At 40.3% G+C, this 17198-nt stretch overlaps 1 protein-coding gene across 6 annotated transcripts in view; it reads right to left on the reverse strand.

The window, feature by feature from the left end:
- Positions 1 to 17198, reverse strand: part of Tmem178a (transmembrane protein 178A) — a 251150-nt gene that overhangs the window by 17697 nt on the left and 216255 nt on the right. The gene's annotated exons all lie outside the window — the stretch shown is intronic.

The raw sequence follows: 17198 nt of genomic DNA on the forward strand, positions 1-17198 counted from the left end.
GATTTAAAAGAAATAAGGAATAAAGCAATAATTATGAGTGTACCAATACACATACACTGAGTAGAGCTATAATTTGACCATAACAGTTCAAGGAAAGAAAAAAGAATGGAGCTACATAGGCACAAATGTTTTATATACTCTTGAAATTTAACTAGTATTAATGCAAACTAGATTGTTACAAATTGAGATGCCACTTTTAATTCACAGAATAACTACTTGGAAATTAACAGAAAAGATGGTGACACAAAAAGAGATCATTAAAAAGTCCACTAAAAAAATCATTTAGGAGGTGGTAATGGAGAAACTGAGAAACAAATGCTATAAGGCATCTAGAAAACAAATTTAGATATAAACCCTACTTATCAACAAGCACATTAAATATAAATAGACCCTAGTTGCCAGTCAAAAGATGGGAGACAGTCATCATAGATAAAACAACATAATCTAAGACATAAAACAACATAATCTACTCTCAAGAGATACACTTTTTTTTTGTCAGTTGTGGGGCTTGAATTCAGAGTCTGGGCTCTGTCCTTGAGCCTCTCTATGCTCAAGGCTAGTGCTCTACCACTTGAGCCACAGCGCCACTTGCAGTTTTTGAGTGGAAAATTGGAGATAAAGAGTCTCAGGGACTTTCCTGCCCCTGTTAGCTTCAAACTGTGATCCTCAGATCTCAGCCTCCTGAGTAGCTAGGGTTATAGGCATGAGCCACCGGTGCCAGGTGAGATATACTTTCAGGGGGGAAAAAAAGATGTATTGAAAGAAAAAGGATAGGACAAAATATAACATGCAAACAAACAGTAACAGAGATGGGATGCCTATACTGATATTGGCTACAACCAACTTTCAGGTATAAATCATCACTTAGAGACAAAGATACAGTAAGCAGATTTATTACGTGTGGTTTTGACCAAGGATAGTCAAAAAGTAATAAATAGTCAAAAGAAATTTCAAAAGCAACAATATTTCAATTTCCATGTGCACATGGCACAAGCCCAGTGGATATGGAGAAGCTCTTATTTGGGCCCATGACATTTTAATATTTGTTTAAATCACCATATGATGGGCTGAATGTTCCCTTGCCCTGGATTTTGTGAAAAATTCTCTATGAGATGAAGTAAATGATGCCCCAAAAGGGAAAAGATAATGATCTTAAGTGATAAGGCAAAGAGTTGTGTTTAGCAGAAGGTGGGCAGCATTATGAGAAAAAGAAAATGAGTGAAGCACTTGCAGTCCAGTATTGAACTCAGTGTCTCCTAAGCAATCATGCGTTCACCTCAGCAGCAATCCCCTTGGCACCATATACCTGGGGTTAGGTTTGCTGTTATGGTGTAATGACAAAAAGGCCAGGATAAAAGCAGTGTAAACCTATGTGTACCTGCCGACAGAGCCCCACGGTACATGAAAACACAAACAACCGAACTGCAGGAAAAAACAATAGACAATTGAAGAATAAAAATTACAGGATCCAATAATCTACTTTCAGTAATGGTAGAGCACATAAGCAGAAGACACGAATAACACTATAAAGCCAACTAAAAATAATAGGCATCTATAAAACACTCTACCCACAATGACATTTCTCAAGTGCAAATAGAAAATTCTTCATCTATGCACAATATATTATGAAATAAACTAGCCAAGTGCCTGTGACTCATATCTAGAATTCTAGCTACTCCGGAAACTAAAATCAAAGAATCATGGTTCAGAGTCAGCCCGGTAGAAGTCTGCAAGACTCTATCTCATGAACAACCAAGAATAAAGTCTGACTGGAAGCATGACTCACATGGTCAGCACCCATCATGTACAAGCAAAAGTCAAGAGGAAAAGAAGTAGCAGAGGAAGGAAAGCTTCTTAATGCACTCTATAAGTCTATAAGGCCAGTGGTCCCCTGAGACATCACAGGCAAAGTAGTAAATTATACAATATATTCTTTATGAATATATGTGCAAAAGTCCCTAACAAATCAAATTCAGCAATGTTTAAAAAAGCTATTTACTATGACCAAGAAGGACTTATCGTAGGAATGCAAGAATTGTTCCATATATAAAAATCAATTAATGTAATCCTTGCTACTCAGGAGGTTGAAATCTGAGTATCAAAGTTCAGCCTGGGCAAAAAAATCCATGAGACTATTAATCTCTAATTAACCACCAAAAAAAAAAAAAAAAGCCAAAAGTGGAGCTGGGACTCAAGTGGTAGAATGCTAACCTTGAGCAAAAAACTCAAGGAAAGACCCCAGGCCTGAGTTCAAGCCCTAGGACAGGTTCACACACACACACACATGTGCATGCGCAAACGCGCGCACGCGCACACACACACACACACACACACACAATGAATGAATGCAATATACCATACCAAAAAAAGAAAATAGAAAACAGAAATCACCTGGTCATCTCAAAGACATAAAAACATTTGACAAAATCCATTTACAACTCATCAATGATCCTCTGAGCTAGATACAAAAGGTGTTATGTCTTCCACTAAACAGAAAGCATTGACACTCAGAAAGATTAAGAAACTCCCGTGGCCATAGTATAAGGATATGACCAAGATTTAAATATGAGCTGTTACTCAAACTGTACTCAGGAAAGTTAGATGTCTACAACCTTTTAGAAATCCATCTTAGTTCTGTAGGTTGTTAAACATGTTGTCCTAATCAATTTGAAATAATTTTTTCATTCAATCTAGTAGCAACATATGCTCTTTTGACAACAAAGCTGAACCCTAATTAAGGGGTTTGCATGTTATCCATACCCTTCCTTAAGTGTTATATGGTGGTTGGGTTGGCTGTATGGCTGACTCAGTGACTTCTTTCAACCTGTATTTCTCAAAAGCTGTTTAAGGCTTGAAAATAAGGTGTAGACTGAGGAGAAATGATTCTGTGGCCCTAGAAGAACCTCTATGGTAGGGAAATATGTGATCTCTTTCAAATAATTCCAGGTGTACCCAGACCCCATCTTTTCCTCTGCTGCTTGCCAGCAAGGGTCTCAACTCCAGCTTGGAGGGATAGAGCAGAAAGAAGGTGGGCAGCTGGCCTGGGGCTTTCCTGCTTCCCAGGGGCTGCATCGAGTGTCAGGAATGGGGTAAGTGGACACATGCCAAGTAGCCTTTCCTTCCCCATTAGCATCTCAAGCTAAACTTAGTGCTGGGAATCCCAAATGGAGAAGAGAAAGGAGTTGGGGCGTGGCCAGAGCTAGGCTGCACAGTTAACAAGATGAGGCATCTGGTGATGATTTCAGAGCTCTTGAGCTGACTGTGCAAGAGAACCTCTGACAGTCTCTGTGGTCCACTCCCTTGGAAGATGATGAGAGGCTTCTGCAGAATCAGAAGCGAAAGTGCGAGTGAAAGATGGATCAGAGCCCTGCCGGAGAGCAGCCATTATTATTTTCTTATGTCTTTGTTCTTCAACATTTGTTTCACTTGTCACAGCAGAAAGTCAGTGGATCTGCAGAGGACAGCATATTATTAAGGTTTGGCTTCCCACGGCACACCTATTAAATGAACAAAATGAGACCTTTCAAAAGTCACCCAGGAAAAAAGACCTGTAGCTGTTGGATGACTTGCCAAAGACAAAGTAGGTCCCTTTGCTAACAGAACAAGTGTACATTTCCAGTGAGCGAGGATGGGGAGACTGAAGTTCCATGCAGTTATGTGAAGAAGTGATACTGGGCAAATCCACAAGGAGGCATTAGATTCCAATGTTTTCACAGCCACACATGCAAACTTTGAAAGCAGACCAGCTTTGGCTCTCAGAAAAGGAACACAAAGAGCATGAGCTCATAGCACAGATGGCATCACACAATGGGGGGAAGAAACACACAGAAGACTGAAAAGAACAAGTTGTGGTCTATATTTAGTGATTAATTAGCTTCTTAAAGGGCCAAAGACAGCCACTTTGATGATGATATAAACCACTAGAAACCATTTCAATATAATAAGATATAGAAATGTGTCACACAAGATCTGGTAAATGTATGGTTTTTTTTTTTCAACGTTAACAGAGATGATATCGTTCTAAGTTAAGTCACAGAAATCCACACTAGAGGTTTAAGGAAGGAGAAATGGGAGAAGCAGAAGATGCTATAAAAAGCCATTACTATCCATCAATGCTGCTGAATGGCCTTGTAGTCAGACAGATTTGACTTTGAGTGCCAGCTGTGTGACTTCAGACAAATTAGTTAACCTATCTGATCCTGTAAAAAACAGGGAATCATGACAGAGAAGTTACAGACTATAGTGAAGAATGAAAAATAATTCACGACTCAGCACATAGGATGTGGCCACATATAAACATTCCATGAATGTCAGCACTGAATTATGAGTTATCTCTTGGCACCTGCCCACAGTTATTACACTGAACCACTGCCATACACCGAGTTTGTACTATAAATGATCATCACAGATTTTCCCAAGTGTACAGAGAGATAAGCAGACACATGCAACACTTGCCTGAGCAAGGGCCCAACCATCTGCTCACATGCTTCCTCTCCATGCTTGACATCGGGATGAGGCTCCGTCATCTTACTCCTAAAGAGAATGCAAGCTGACCTCCTCGACACTATTCTCTTGGTCCTCGACCCACTCTCAAGAATCTATAGGACAGATCTGCTCTACAAACTAGAGTGATACCCCCAGGTTTGGAATACCAGCACTTGGAAGGCAATAGATAGGAGAATCGTGAGTTCAAGGCCAGCCAGGGCTACAAAGCTTTAAGGCCAGATTGAACTACATAGAGAGACCCTGTCTCATAAACAACAAGGGGGGCTGGGGATATAGCCTAGTGGCAAGAGTGCCTGCCTCGGATACACGAGGCCCTAGGTTCGATTCCCCAGCACCACATATACAGAAAACGGCCAGAAGCGGCGCTGTGGCTCAAGTGGCAGAGTGTTAGCCTTGAGCGGGAAGAAGCCAGGGACAGTGCTCAGGCCCTGAGTCCAAGGCCCAGGACTGGCCAAAAAAAAAAAAAAACAAGGGTCCAAAATGTCACTTGGCAGTTGAGTGCTTGCTTAGCATGTGCAAGGTCCTGGGTTTATACCAAGTATCAGAGGGGAAAAAAAAGAAATGGATGGAGACAGAGAGAGAGAGAGAGTAGAGCATAGGAAAGAGGAAGGGGAGGGGAAAGGAGAAGGAAAATGGGGAAGGGGAGGGGAAGAACAGAGAAAGTGAAGGAAGACGGAGGGTGGTGAGAGACAGAGAGAGAGAGAGCAGAGACAGAGGAAGGACCTGTGTGAAAGGACCTGTGTGAAACCCTCAGGCCTCTAGAAACTCAGTGGCCCATTAATGCAATGGCACATGGAAACCTTCATGAGGGGTTGGAGGCTTGGCTCAGTTGGTAGAACAGCCAAAGGGCAAAGCATCAGGTACCAAGTTAGTCCAGATCTTGCAGTAAAAAAAAAAAAAAAAGAAAGAAGGGAAGGAAGAAAGAAAGAAAAAGAAAATGAAAAGAAAACCTTTATGATTTTTCTATCTTGACTTGCATTTTACGTTATAAACTCACATTGCTTTAAATTGATTACTATAAGAGAGAAACAGTTTTACTTGCTATGCTATAACTACATCGCTATTTAGAAATAAAGTACTTGGCACATATAAGTGCGATACATTTATTTATAAAATAGCTTAAATGCTTTGTCAATACATCAACTTCTGAACTTTAAGAGTCAAAAGATGAGAAAGATCTCTAGTGGTCCCTCAGAACCTAAGACTGGGGTTTCATTATCAGGCTCTGTCATACCCTGTCCAAGAGCACATGAGCGGCTTCCCCTTGAATCACATCCAGACGCTAGAACCCTCTCATCTAATGCCAGCCCACACCTTGCTTGCAATTACCTGGGACTGGTGCCCAATGAGTATCTTTGCCCTTCTCAGAAATGTACCCTGGAAAAAAAAAAGAAATGTTCCCTGGCAGTCATATCCATTTATGGGGCCTTTATACACCCACAACAAGCACCCTAACACACTCCAGAGTCAGCAAGGCTCCAGTGGCTCGAACCTGTAATCCTAGCAACTCAGGAGGCTGAAATGTTAGGATCTCAGTTCAAAGTCAGCCTAAGCAGAAAAATCTGTGAGACTTGTATTTATAATTAAGCAATAAAATGCTGGGAGTAGAGCCATGGCTCAAGTGGTAGAGTGCTAGTTTTAAGCAAAGAAGCTCAGGCCCTGAGTTCAAGCCCCAGGACCTGCAAAAAAAAAAAAAAAAAAAGAAGAAGAAAGGAAAGGAAAGGAAAGGAAAGGGAAGGGAAGGGAAAGGAAAGGAAAGGGAAGAGAAGGGAAAGAAAGGGAAGGGAAAGGAAAGGAGAAAGGAAAGAAAAAGAAAAGAAAGGGAAGGAAAGGAAAGAAAACTAAAACCCTCCACAGCCTACTAAACTCTACAGGCCTTAGAAAAGTACCTTGAAAAAATCTTACAGTTATTGCATCTCTGGCTTTAAATTGAAGTTAGACATGAAGTCTTCCACCTGCTTCTTGATTGCTGTCTTTGTCATTTCCCGGTAGAGCAGAAAGTCTGCCTCTATATCCATGACCCAAGTTCCTTGCAAGCAGGCACATGACATTCAAGAGGTCCTTCTGAAACAACTGCTGACAACAGCAGTACCACTGGCAGAAAGGGCTCGTGACTGTCAGCTTTGTTTCCTAAAACATTTTAAAAACAACTTGGAATTTCATAGCTGTCCAAAAAAGACACAAAACCTGTTTATCCTACTAGCTTTGCCACTAGGCATCACTGTTTGAAAGGAAAGATAGAGAGTCACTGGGCAGAGTAGTGGTCATGTTCTTTCATTTCAGAGCAAATCAGATGCTAATCAGATAAAAGGGAAGGTTTCCCTTATCACCTCCTTTACTGAAATCCAACTTAAACAAGCCAAGTAGAGTAAGCAAACCTGCTTCATGCTGACTTTTAGAGCCTCAAATGACTGAAAGCAGTCCCAAAGGCAAAGCCACCCAGCCATCACCAAATCTGTACCACTGAAAAAGGCACATACAAAATTAGCAAGCCTGAGCAGCAAGAGAATGCTAATGTAAGCCATAGATAATTTTAAGTTTTCTGGTAGTCACATTAAAAAGTAATTAGGGGAAGTTCACTTCAATATTTTATATGTAAATAAATATATACATAATTTTAAGTTTTCTGATAGTCACATTAAAAAGTAATTAGGGGAGCTTCACTTCAATATTTCATATGTATTTGTGTGTGTGTGTGTGTATATATATATATAATGTTAAGCTTTCTGATAGTCACATTATACAGTATTAGGAGGTTGGGGAAGTTTCAAATATATATATACATATGTATATATACGTATGTATGTATATGTGTAACATTAGATTGATGCTTGAACTGAGGGCCTGGGCACTGTCCCTGAACTTCTTTTGCTCAAGGCTAGTGCTCTACCACTGGAGCCAGAGCTCCACTTCTGGCTTTTGGGAGGAGCTAGGTAGTTACTGGAGACTGGAGTCTCATAGACTTTCCTTCTGGGGCTGATTTTGAGCCATGATCCTCAGATCTCAGCTTCCTAAGTGGCTAGGATTACAATTATAAGCTACTGGTGCCCATCTCAATATTTGCTATTGTTAACATATAATCAGTACTTTGAAAATTAGGAATGAAATTTTTCTTTTCGCCTACTCCTTTTCTTAAGTTTTCACACTCTAAATCTGGTGTTTGTTTTCTAATGATAGCACATCTCTTGGGAAGGCTCACTCAACTGCTCTGTCTCCTAAGAAAGAGGATCGCCATACCAGAGAGAGATGTCTACATGAAGAAGAGCAAGTTTCCGATTAAAGGAAAAGGGAGAGAGAGCAGGAATGTTTGATGTAGGAAGTAGCTGAAAGGTGTACTGAAGGTTACTCTTGGTTGAATTCTCTTTCCAGAACATATTATCTTTTTATGCCCAAATTGTTTACTATTACTATTAATGGAAAAATCAACTTCTGGGTAGTGTGAAAATCTCTCTGTTCATTCTCTATTCTCTTTGGAACCAGCCAGGCTGAATTTGCATGCTGGCTTCACCAGTCACCAGCTTGCCCTTGGCAAGTCACTTGACATTCATTCGCTGAGTACAGGTTTCCCCAGCTGTGTCTGCAGACTGTGAGAGCCCATCCACCTCACAGGAGGATTACATGAAGTGAGCATATGTTATTAGTGCTTGCTTCCATTATTATAGCCACTACTGCTACCGGTACTTTTTTTTAATTTAGACAAATACAGACAACTGGACTGTTTCTTAATAGCCCAGACTCCATGTCTACTTCAGGGACTCCAGGGTAAAGTTCCTGGAACTACAAACATATGACTGCTCAGGGCCAAAGGTAAAGGGCTCAATGGCAAGTCATTTAATGCACACCAGATATAGTAAATATCATTACAGGAAGTTTAAAAAAAGTGGTAGTGGAACAAACAAGAGATAACAGCATCCAAATAAACACAATCCTGTGCAGAAGTGGAAACGGTCTCTGTGTAAGGGTAGCAAATGGCTACTGGTTTGATCAATTAATTTCCAAATCTAAATCTCCTTTAGTATGACTACAACAATTGTGTCAATAGTAAAATAAATAAATAAATAAATAAATCACACAGTACTTAAAATTTAAAAACAGGAATATCCAGCTTTTCCTAAATATCAGACCCACTTCCGGTCTCCCTCTATTCTCCTCTGGTCCTGCCTTTTGTCTTCTTCCTTTGGTAGAAACAAAAGAACCATGATAAAGAGACACTTCCTATCATTTTTCCCTCATCAGTACCAAGGACAGAGAGAGAGAGAGAGAGAGAAACAGGCTTACTCTCGTGGCAAGAAGGTAGATATAAGCAAGAATAGATACTCTCTCCTAAACCTTGATCCCTAAGCCATTGCTTCCTGTGAAACAGAATACAGCTATCAGCTCAGTGGATGCTCAACCTGAATACACTAGGTTATTATTTCTGCATAGGAGAATACCAATTACAAGGACAGGCTGATAGTAACCACTGGTTACCTTGCTCTGGTCACAGCATACTGACCCCAAAGAGATCAGTACATTCAGAAGATAAGCTGCCTTATTTAATAAAGTTGTTATTGATACGCACCTGAACTTAAAATTTCCTGGATTCAGAAATGCACCCAAACATTCAATGTGGGAAGCAACCCTAACCCTTCTTCCACTCCAGTACCATGTTTTAATTTCAATTAGTGTGACTATCAATGACCTAATTGGTTTTAAACAGTAAGGTCACCCCAACATGCTCTCAAATACTGGAAGGAACTCAGGGATATATTCTTTTTCTCTGCATTTAATATAAGAGGCAGCATGTGAGAGTGCAGGCAGAACATTAGCTTTGGAACCAAGTGTGTGACTTATGAACCACAAACTAAATCACTTGGAGCATGTTTCCTTCCTTATGAGACAGGTTGTCACCAAATCTGACAGGATTGTCCTGGGGATCGAATGAGATAATGTACAGTAAATGTCCCCCCACAGTAACCAGCTCCTAGCAGGCCCTTAATAAAGGCTGCTGTCCATCCACTCTCCCCCCTCTTCTTTATGAGAAGGGCCAGAAACTGTGATCTGGCAACTTCAGGACTTGTTGTATTTCACTCCCCGTGGGAGCTTTTTTGATCAAGGCTAGTATTCTACCACTTGAGCCAAAGCTTCACTTCCAGCTTTTTGTTTCAGTGATTGAGATAAGAGTCTCATGGACTTTCCTGTCCAGGCTGGCTTTGAACCACAATCCTCAGATCTCAACTTATTGAGCAATTAAAATTATGGGCATGAGTTCTGGCGCCCAGCTATCTCTTTTATTTTTATTGTATATTTATGGGGGACAAGTTTACATCTACATTTTTATACACAGTGTGAAATAACTACAATCAAACCAATTCACACATAATCAACTCAAGTCATCTCTCTTGGATGAATGAAAATGTGTGCTGCTGTGAATGGTATTATCTCTTTATTTTATGGATGGTTCAATATTAGTATATATAAAAAGCAATTGATTTTTGTATGTTAGTTTTCTATTCTGAAGCTTTTTGATAAATTTGATCATTTTTCTCCTGTTATGGACTTCTAATTTCATACCATTTTGGTCAGAAATGAAACAATATACTTTCAAACTTCTTAAATGTGTTAAGACTTGGTTTGTAGCTTAACATATTCTATCCTAGAGAATGTTCAATGTGTGCTTGAGAACAATGACCTGCTACTGTTGGATAGAATGTCCTGTCTACATTGAGTCTATAAAGTGGTTTGAGGCCACAATTTCCTTATTGATTTTTTTCTCTCTGGATGAGTTGTTCAATGTTGAAAGTGAAGTATTCAAATGTTGCTGCCTGTATTCCTTTATTCCTATTTCTTTCTTTGGTTCTGTTAATATTCACTTCGTATATTGAAGCACTTCAGATACACACATATACCCACACAACACGTATCTATATACAATTTCTAATAGCTCTTGATGAGATGAGCCCTCTACTGTTAGTTATATAGTGATCTTCTTTGTGTCTTGTAGTAGTATTTGATTTAGACTATTTTGTCTGACGTAAGTCCAGCTACCTCTGTTCCCTTTAGATTATCATTTTCATGAAATACCTTTTTTCAACTCTTTGCTTTCACCACCATGTGTGTCCTTAAAACCAAAATGAACCTTCCACAGGCAGCATACGTTTAGCTTTTCAATTGCTGCTCTGGTTGCTTTGTTTTTGTTTTTGTTTATATTTTGTCTTTGACTTTTGGTTATTTGACTTTATGGTGTCTCAGTGAAGAACTCTTAATGTTGAGACTATTGGAAGTTCTTTGAGCATCTTGAGTTGGAGGTGTTTCTTATCATTACTTCCTTAAATAATATGTCTTACCCTTTATCTGTTCCATGTGGGATTTCTGTCATGCATGTAGGGTTCTATGTGATGGTATCCAATAAGTCATAAAGGCATTCTTTTAAAAGTTATTTTTTTTCCTTATGTTCCTCTGACTGTATAATTTTAAATGATTTGTCTTTAAGTTCACTGAATATTTTCCTTGCTGATCTTACCTACTGTTGGGCCTGTTTATTGACTTTTTAGTTTGATCATTATACTCTTTGGCTCTAAAATTTGTTTGGAGCTTTTAAATTATTTTCATCTTTGGTGAATTTATCATTGTTCCAATATTGCTTTTCTAATTTAGTGTAGTCATCTATCTATATTCTCTTTAGTACACTTCTTTAAGATGACTATTTTTTTTAATTCCTAAGCAGGTAATTCACTAATCTCCATTTCTTCAGGATCAGTCTTGAAATTTTCTTCTTTTCTTTTTCTTTTGATAATGTCATGCTTCCGTCATTCTTTATGTACTACTGTATTCCCAATAAAGTCAATCTTTACTGGTTGACTTCAAAAGACTCCACTCCACCAGCTAAAGATTTTGGAGGTCTCTTTGCCCCTTCCTCTGGTTGCACCTGCCCATAGTCCACTCATTTCTTCTAGCAAGAAACATCTTAAGAATATTGACCTTTTCTCAGTCCCACATAATTGGGCCAGGTGCTAAGAAACTCCTGTTTATTTTCCCCCAGGAAAGTTCCACAATTATTTGAGGTTGTTTACTTTTTCCCATCCACAGAGGTAAGCTAAAGGGGCATGTCCATATGCTGTCCATGGGAATGTGTGCACACTACTCGCAGAGGCTCATGGGTACTGTCTCGGTTGTGTGAAATACCAGTTATGGGCAACAACCAGTCAAGGGCATTCCACAGGGCTCCTGGGAAGGTCTCTGGATGGAGTTCACATTTATTAGGATCTGTGGTCAGATTTTTTCTTTTATATATTCTTTTATTGTTTTTTTCCTAAATATTTATTGTCAAAGTGATGTACAGAGGGGTTACAGTTTCATAGGTAAGGCAATGGGTGCCTTTCTTGTACAATTTGTTACCTCCTCCCTCATATCCCCCCTCCCCCTCCTCCTTTTCCTCTCCCTCCATGAATTGTTCAGTTGGTTTACACCAATGGTTTTGTAAGTATAACTTTTAGAGTCATTTGTGGTTATTTTTTATCCTTTGCCTCTTGATTTTGATATTCCCTTTACCTTCCCTAGTTCTACTACCAGTATACAGTATCCAGGGTACTCAGATGAGACACAGCGATAGCACAGGAACAACCCCAGGAAGGGAATACAAGAGGATCATCAACAAAAAAAAAAGCTACAGTTTCAGATGACATGTTGAAAGTAATTACAACAGTGATATAACACTCATTTCCATAACATGGAGTTCATTTCACTTAGCATCATCTTATGTGTTCATAAGGGTATAGCTATTAGGCTCTTGTGATCCTCTGCTGTGACTAGCCTAAACCTATACTAATTATTCCCTATGAGGGAAACCATAGAATCCATGTTTCTTTGGGTCTGGCTCACTTCACTTAGTATATTTTTTTTCCAAGTCCTTCCATTTCCTTATGAATGGGGCAATGTCATTCTTTCTGATAGAGGGATAAAATTAGAGGAAGGCACATTCTGTAGTGCTATAGCATTCAACAATTCATGAATACAATGCATCTTTTTTATTTACAAGGTGTTGTGCAAAGGGGGTACAGTTACTTAATAAGGCAGTGAGTACATTTCTTGTGATATCTTACATCCTCATTTTTCTTCCCCTTCCCTAGATCAGGTAGGTATTGTGCTCAGATTTTGAGATCTGTGTGTGGTGGCTGATGTGAGTTGCTAATTCTTTTCCTTGCACTTAGACCTCCAAAGTATGCAATCATGTTGATCGACTCAGTGATCTGGGTAAAACAAGGGGGAAAAAGTTCTTAAATAATATTGAGGCCATGAGATCTGGACATTTAATATACTTGGTTTCCTTATTGGGGGATAGTCTAGGCCAAAGGGATCTCTCTCTTTTTTAGCACTGAGTTCTGCTGCCTTGGAAAAAAAGTAACATAGGTAAAGTAAAATTGTTATTACCGCCTCTACTGCATCTATTTTCAGTTGTGTTTTGTTTGTTTTTATCAAGCAGGATGCTGGAATCTCTCCACTGGACCCCTGGGTTCCAACAGAGGTATTATTGACTCTGAACAGCTGTCAAAAATCAATGTTTTGCAGAGCTATGAAGATTGTAATCTTTCATTCTACCAGCTTGCTGACATCATTCCAATTTGTGTGTGTAGCAGTACTGGGAATGAGCTCTTGCTCAGCTTTTCTCTCGATGCCCTACCACTTTAGCCACACCTCCATTCTGGCATTTTGCTGATTTACTAGAGATGGGGTCTCACAGACTTTTCTGTCTTGACTGGCTTTGAACTTTGATCCTCAGATCTCATCCTTCTTGAGGAACCAGGATTACAAACATGAACCTCTGGTGCCTGGCTCATCGTGAACATTTTACATATACAGTTTTGTAGTATTAGTGCATTCATAATTTAGTGAGGTAATCAACACCATCCATTTCCAGAATTATTTTCATATTTCATACTAGAAACTACCCATTTGCCATCTAGTAGCCACCATTCTACTTCGTCTTTGTCAATCAAGGACATACTACTTCTGTTTTTGCATTCAGAAGACAATTGTCATACCACTTATTCTTTATTTCACTCATTCATTTATTCATTCAACAAGCATTCATTTTGTAAGTAATTTTCAATTTGAGCACCTCATTTCTAAATCTAAAATATGGTGCCATATAAACTAAAAGCTGAAGTGAAATGAAACCACAATTGTGAAGCAAGGAGGGAGGGAGGGAGAGAGAGAGAGAGAGAGAGAGAGAGCACACAAGCACAAGATCTACTGGCCACATGATGACCCATAAGTTTTCATGGAGTTAGCATTTTCCCCCCAAATCAGAAAGGAATAGTTTCCTGGAGAAATACTCCATACTTTAGAACGGATTGGCAGTATTCTAGGAGAAAGTATCCTAGAGACACTGCTGATCCTTTCCGGGTGCTTTGATAGAATCCCTCTAATTGAGTTGCACTTCCTGAAGTTTCTGTCCTTCACAAAATGAACCTTAGATCAAGCTGAATTGACTAATTACAACTGGATATGGAGATGAGGAAGGCAACATTGAGTATAACTAATTTATGCAAATACAGACAAGGGCAATGGCTCTGCTCACACTGTGAAAAAAAAATTAAACATCGTTGCCATCATGCACAGTGTTCTCACGTCCCCTTCACCAGATGGGCTGCTGGATTTATGATGGGACATGTCTCAGGTACATGTCAAATTAAATGGAAATGAAAAGCTCTTTTAGAGTTAGTCTTCAAGATCACAAGAAAGAGTCTAAGCAAAGTCTGAGAAGGGTGTCCACAGGGCAAAAGGGAGAGAGGACAGCCAAGTTCAGGGATACAGTTGATTAGGAGTACTATTTTCTTACATTCTGAGCACAATAGGATAACAGGATAACTACGATTGACATCAACTAATTAAATATGTCAAAGTAACTAGTGCAGAGGATTTTGAATCCTCCTAACACAAAGAAATACTACATGTCTGAAGTGATAGATGTGTCCCCATCCCTGAACTGATCATTATACATTGTGTGCATAAATTGAAATGTCACACTGTGCCCTGCAAATATGTGTAATTACTATGTGTCCACTGAAAATAAAAATTTTGAAGAAAGCCTATTGTATAGCTGGCTTTATAACTGACTGAATTACACTCCTGGGCTTTTATGGATGATTGAAATCAATTTCAAAAAAACCACAAATTGATTTTAAACAATATTTTCAACTTTTTCTTAGCAACTATGAAGCAAAACTAATGAGGTTGACTTTCGTTTCCTCTTACTTCTTCACCCCACCCTTTCTCAGTTGGATGGCATGCTAGGTACCAAAGAAGAAAGAAGTAAAGGGGCAATAAAATCTACAAATTGCTGGGAATATGGCCTAGTGGAAAGAGTGCTTGCCTCGCATACATGAAGCCCTGGGTTCAATTCCTCAGCACCACATATATAGAAAAGGCCAGAAGTGGTGCTGTGGCTCAAGTGGCAGAGTGCTATCTAGCCTTGAGCAAAAAGAAGCCAGGGACAGTGCTCAGGCCCTGAGTCCATGCCCCAGGACTGGCAAAAAAAAAATCTACAAATTGGTCCCATTATCAAGGATGTACCTCAATAAGAATTGCAGATGGCATTCTCTGCCTTCCAGTGGGTAGAGCTGGATGGTACAAAGAAGCCCAATCCCAAAGCCATTAGCGGCAGCAGCAGGAAGTGACAATCAAGGAAGGGCTTCTGCTTTTGGCAGGCTTTCTCTTATTTCCCACCTGTTTCACTTCCTCTGATGGCTCCATAGACAACTCCAAATCACTACATCAATCGGCAGCCCATAAGCACACACTTCTGAGATCACCAGAATTGCTGTAGCATAGTTACAGGAAAATGATAATCATGCTTTTATTTATTATATAGTACATCATTTGTTCAAAGTGCCTGCTCACCATCCTAGTTATTACATAAGATAATCCATCTTCCTTGTTCACGAATACGAACTAAATAGTGATAATATAATTTACTGTACATTTCCCAGATATCAACCTCCATGCTGAGAGCCTTACTTACATTCCCGGCATGAAGTAGGTGTTTTATTACCTGTTTCACAGAGGAGGAACCCCTCCATTGATGGGAGGAAGAATTCCTCATTCTTCCTCCTAGATTCACCCATCTAGCTCCATATAGCTCAAACAGTCCAAATAGCTATTAAGTGCCTGGACCTGAAAAACAAATGGTCTTTGCTCTAGCTCCAATGACAACATGAAGGGGAACTATAATTCTCTTTCTGTTTACCACCTGTCCTTATCGCATCTAGACCGAACAAGGACAAACATTGCCTAATGGAGGACAAAGAGAGGACAAGGTAACTTGCAAATCTTCCAGACCTGAACCACCACCCTGCTCAATGCATCTCATCACACACACACACACACACACACACACACACACACACACACACACACACACACACACACACCTCATAGAGCATGCCCACACAAGATTTCAGATTTCCAGCTTCAATTTTATGTTAAGCAGCATGATGATGCAGCCAATCAGGCAGGAGGAAAAGTGCCAATAGGCAATTTTGCTAAGCATCCTTAAATTAGCTATTTGAAGATTTCATGCTAAGAGCCAATAGGTACACAAAATTTGCCAGGATCACAGAAATCAAAGATTAGCTCCCTGCCCCCATCCAGTCCATCATTCAGCAGCTCTACCCTCCTCTACTGTCATCCCCAAAGCCCAAGAAAACAACTCCAGCCCCTTGGCGCCTTGCCCCCAGGCTCAGTGCTCAGTTGTCTCTCTCCCCTCAGTTGCCAGCAGCTACCCAGAGCTGCAGCACATCAGAATTCCTATCACTTCTGTCCACCCAGGGGGAAAACTTTCCAGCTGCCTTGTACTTAAACATCACCCTCGGCACCAGAAGCCTGAGCCTGTGCATAATTGACAAGGAATATGTTGATAAGGAATGGGACTGCTCCAAGTTCCTGAAGGATAAGTAGGTAATTAAAAGCAAAACCTAATTTAAGAAAATTCTGAACACATTTTTTTAAATCTCTCTGGCAACATACGTTATGGATTATTCTCTTACACTAGAAGAGTTCTGTTTGGAATCTGTTTGTTTTTCAAAGCCTGGGGCTAGATATCTACTATTCTAGGGCATCCCACAGTCCTGATACCTTCTAGGAGGTAGCTCAAAGGCCCAGCCCTGGGAGTGGAGGGCCCACGTCCATTTCCCCCAAAGGGGTCAAAAGTACCTTCACCTTCCGAAGTCTGAGCACCTGGCGTCCTCCTTCTCATGGATCATCAGCACAATGTTCCCTGAGGACTCGGGCACCCTCGCCTGCAGCTGCCCACACTGGTGCAGAGCTCTGTACAAGATGTCAGAAAGCACTGCGCCTCATCAGGACGTGGGTACTGCAGAGGCAACATCAACGTCCCTGCTTCTGGCTGTATTCTCTGGCTGGCTGGTGTAAGGCCCACAGTGATCCAACCATCTGCCAACACATTTGCCTCGGATGGACAAGCCAATGTGGGCTATACAAACTGTGCACTGTACGGATTGGAGAAAGATCTACCTCCACACTGTTCAGGGAGATGAGTTGATTTGGGAGAGCCGAGCTTCCAGCCCCCATGAGATACAGTGTGCAGAAGGAGGACATGGAGGAGGTGTGGCTGCAAATGCAGAACTGACCTCAGACCCTGGGGAATCTCCCACTGCCCCCAGGTGCACCAGTTACCTGGGTTCCAGGTGCTG

This window comes from Perognathus longimembris, chromosome 8 (genome assembly GCF_023159225.1).
Source record: "Perognathus longimembris pacificus isolate PPM17 chromosome 8, ASM2315922v1, whole genome shotgun sequence".
Taxonomy (NCBI): domain Eukaryota; kingdom Metazoa; phylum Chordata; class Mammalia; order Rodentia; family Heteromyidae; genus Perognathus; species Perognathus longimembris.